We start from the raw sequence: 4,813 nt of genomic DNA, 5'->3' as shown, positions 1-4,813 counted from the left end.
TTATCAATTGATATCAAAAAACAAAGCAAAACAAAGTGGTCCTAATAAAAGGTGGGATGGGTCCCACCTTATATTAGGACCTCTTGATTTAGGATATCTCAGCCATTTCAAAACCGATTTTCATCAGATAAACTTTGAATTTTTCTTAGAATTGTATGCTCTTTAATATTTCATTTAGATGTTTCTTTTTTAATGATCTCATATAGAGGTAAAACCTGAATCCCCATCTCAAGCAATGCTGTACCATTCATTGGACAATTCTGGAGTGAAAGTTTCGTCCAGATTGAAAAGAGGTCAGCAATGTAGTCATCAGTAGACAGCATGAAGTTTAACAAATGAGATCACATGTCACTCCAGAATGTATTCCAATCAAGAGAATAATAATATCACAAGCTATTGAATCCTGAACCTTCACAAGGAAAGCACCAGGGTGCTGTCCTCTAGACCATAGGACAGCCTACCCAAGATCACATGAAGATAGTAGAGGATGACAGTGCAGATGATGATGAAATTATGTTTAATACCTTCAGAGTAAAGTTTATCTGTCATATTCTCCAATCTGTGTCCAGATTGTTCTGGAAGGGGTCAAAGGTGATGACCCCGGCTCCTTCCTGGCAGTGGATGATATGTCCTTCACACCAGGGTGTGTCCAGTCCAGCTCACCTCTACCGGTCAGTACCACCACCCCACCCACTACCAAGGCAACCACTACCAAGGCAACACCTGCCAAAACTACATCTAAAGGTGAGCCACCTGATTCACCTGTAGACTTCTTTTGATTCTTTGTCACCTGAATTGCTCAGAGTCACCCCTGTGTGTGAGTGTGTGTTTTTGGTTGCAGGTGTGTAAAAATACTTTTGTAGGATTTTTTTTTTTTTGGGGGGGGGTGGGGGGGACTGGTGTACATCATCCAAATATCACCTTCTCCTGCATGCTGATTTCAAGAGATACGTGATCAGTTTGTCCAGACACACACAAATTTGACGATGTGTGATTTTTTTTCTTTTCTTAACTGCTTCCTTCAATCAGTGGAGCTTGACATTAGGTGCTAAGAGGTTAAATATGTGATAGAGATACCTTTAATGTGACCATGCCCTCTTTCAATTCATGCCAAACATTTACCCTTTGAAGCCTAGTCATGAGATACTTTAGGTTGGGCAAGCATCTATGGGAAAGTGTGTCACAGTAAAATCAGCTTGTCCCGAATCAAACTCTTAGATTTGGAGTATTTGGATTTTTCTTTTAATTGTAATCCGATGTATAACTATGAAACAGGAATGTAATGTGGAAACAGGAATTTGTGTATAGTTTCATCATGATGAGAAGAATAGATAAGTTTGCATGACGGGATCATTGCAAGAATTTGTCAGAGTTGTCTCATAGGGAAAGTATTTCAGTATCAATGTGTTGATAATACATTGTATCATTAACTTTATGAAGTAGCCTATAGTGTCCATGGCATTTTGTAGTCAAGGTTGCAAAATCTTGCTATCCTATTTCTGTCTTGTTTGCTCAAAGGGTTTTACCATTTCAAGATTCAAGCTTCAAATGTGCTGAAGGTGTCAAAAAATTTTGTGATCCATGCCCCTGTTTTGTATAAGATTGATATGCTTAAACATAAGGTTAAAGAATTTAAATTCTAAAATTCTATCTTGCCATTTTTCTTCCTCTTTTTTTTTTCAGCTAAAACCATGCCACCAGGCAGTACTGGAGGAACGACGGTAACACGGCGCTTGCCTACACCAGACAGTCAGACTGGTAACAAGAATAATGGTAAGTTGAATATTCTTTATGTTTGAGCAGTGTTTTAATCGGTCAGATATAAGTGACATAAATCCCTTGGTTTCATGTTGTTCTCAGAATTTGTTGTTGTTGTTGTTGTTGTTTTGTGACATGCACCACAATTTTGTTGGGATGATATTGTAAGGATTTGTGTTGTAAAACTTCCATCTTTACAGATACGGTTTACATCGCTGTGGGAGTCGTGGTTGGAGTGATGATCATCTTGGCTTTCCTTGTTCTGGCTTTCCTTCTGGTCTCCAGAAAGAGACAGTGAGTTTCAGTTTAATACATATAACAACATGATCTTTAACTCTTAACGTGCCATGGTCGCCGAACGGCGACCTTAGTCCTGACGTGCCATGGTTGCCGATCGGCGACTAAGAACAGCGAGAAAAGGATTGATCATTTAAGTTCTTGTGGTACCGTAATGTGTTACACCACGCAACTGCCAATGATATGTACTGGTAGTTGATTAGCATAGCCATCGTTTCCACTAAAAATATGAGCATGCTTACATTAGAAAATTTTGAGTAAATACACAATTTTTCAGCTAGATGTATTTTTTTCACATCGGGAAAATCCGCAGCGGGCGCACTCTCTGCGAGATGTGTATGGATCAAAAGTCTCATTGGTAAACCACGTGTGTGTATGCTATTGACTCTGCATGTATTGTCTATGCGGTTCCATTCACATTGTTCTGCTTGGACGCTGTCCTGCGGGAAGCTGCTTTGATTTTGTTTCTCAAAGAGGGTCAGCTTTCGTTCGTCGGTCAAGTCTTTCATCCTTTTGTTTTGGTGAACTTCACTAATCGTCCCCACGCTAGCATAGGAATTGCGCGCGGACAAAGGCCTGCCGATTTCAATAGAGTACGCCCGCCCGCGGTCCGCTTAGACAAAAGGAGGATTAGCAGGTTCTTCCTTCTCAGGTGGACAAAAGACACTATTCCAGGGCCCGGGACAATTACTTTAGTTTCAAATACAGGATGTGGGACTAAAGGACTCAGATTTGGGAATGAATTACTGAGGCAGAAAGAGAAATTGCTAGGACAAAATAAACTGCTAGTATCTTTGGAATCATACAATTCTAGAAGGCAATTTTGTTATCATTTGAAAGAGGAGATGTTGCTCTAAAACTTTCTCACAGAGTCAAGGGAGCGTTCCATTGAAGAAAAAACACGACTGACTCTTTTTTTCCATACTACACAAGAATTTATAATAATTTTTTTGATGTATCAAATATTTCTGCAATATTTCAGATTCAGATAGATATTGTGGCAAACTGACTGCATGACACGAAAGAGCAAACATTTCTTGATATATGTTGTGTAGAACTCAATTCAAAACAGTAAATAGTTTCAGAGATATGGCGGTTATAAATTTCATTGTCAGTCCAGTTTCGAAACGTTCTGGCATTAGGTAAAAACCTCTGGCACGTTACGCGTTTTGGGCCTGGCACATTAAGAGTTAAGCCTTTCTGTACCAGAAGGGACAGAAAGGACTTTGGACAGTGTGTACAATGGGGTTTTCTGTACTAATCAGCACTCAAAGCACACAGATGGTTATGACTTTAGAATCACTACTGAATGCAGCTATTGGAAACACGCTATTGTCATTGCAATTTTGATAGTCGGCCACATTACAAACAAGTGCAATTCATCTTTCTGGACTGAGTGCAAGAAGAGTCACTTGAACAATTTTACATTGAACTCTGATGTACATTTTTGAAGTATGTAATTTATTTTGTGCTAGAGAGTATTTGATCAAAGTCTGATGTCATTTTAACCCTAACTAGGCCGGGGGGGCCTCCGAGGCCCCCCCCCCCCCCTCGACGTTCCGCGCGATGTATCGCTATCGCGAAAAGCTATCGCCACAATGTTTCAAGACTTTTTTCTTTCGAGTCTCCTGCATCTTTTGACACCAAACTTGCGATGCCCGGGTGCGCGGTTCCGAAGTTACGCATAAATATGTGTATGCATGTCAGACCAAAAATTGCTCAAAAACATGAATTTGTGTACAATTTCAATGCAAACTGTGCAGGCAAATTTCATAAAAGCATGATTATTTTAGGGTTTTATTGATTAAACTCAGTTAATAACATATTTTCTTGTTCCGAACAATGTTGCGGACAAATTTCATTGAAAAAAACAATGAAAAACATAAAGTCGAAAAAACAAAGAAATGAATAAGAAATTAAAAAACCATAAAATACTTAAGAAATTTTTCTGATTCCTCAATTTTTTTCTCTTACCTTTGCTAAGGACACTAAGAAGAATATTTACACAAAAAATGTGCCTGTTTTGAAGTTCATTTGGTGATTTATACCAAATTGTCTAATTTCATGCATCATTATGCATAAATTAGCATAATTTAGCATAAATGATAATTTTTTGAAAAATTAACTTCATGGTACTTTAGATTACATCATAGGCAATGTGTGTGCCAATTTTCGTTGCGATCGCGCGGTCGACGGCGGAGATCTGGAGGTTGGGCCTGGGAGGCCAGGCCCCTCCGGCTCTATCATCTACCTAAATAGCCCGGCCTAGTTAGGGTTAAACCAGCCCTAGGGATTAAACCAAATAATGTAAGTTTTTCTGCCCAGTGTGTATGCTTTGTAAATAATGTGGAGTGTATGCTTCTGTACACATGTACCATGATCATGTACATGTACCCAAAACATTCCAAATGTCTATCCTTTGCATACTACCTATGTCTGTGTACTTGGCTGACACTGATACTACTCAATAGCTCCTTAACACAAATAAACTGAGTTTATGTTCAAGACTGTACATACTGTCACACACCTGAATATCAATTCAAACCATCCCAACACCTGCCAAGCTGACACACACAGAGACTCCAACCCAAAGCACATTCTGATCTGGAGATTCTCCCGCCTGAAACCCCTAGCAAACTGGAGACTCCAACTTGATGTGTGCGAAGCGCGAAGTTCCTAGGGTTCTAGATGCTCTCTGGTGCTATCTAAGGCTTATTTTTTCAACATACGATAGAAACAAGTAAGAAATCCTTTCCAA

The sequence above is a fragment of the Diadema antillarum genome, unplaced genomic scaffold, assembly GCF_040938485.1.
Source record: "Diadema antillarum isolate AM-2024a unplaced genomic scaffold, OU_Dant_1.0 scf00000099, whole genome shotgun sequence".
NCBI classification, from domain to species: Eukaryota; Metazoa; Echinodermata; class Echinoidea; order Diadematoida; family Diadematidae; genus Diadema; species Diadema antillarum.
This window is presented reverse-complemented; position numbering follows the sequence as displayed.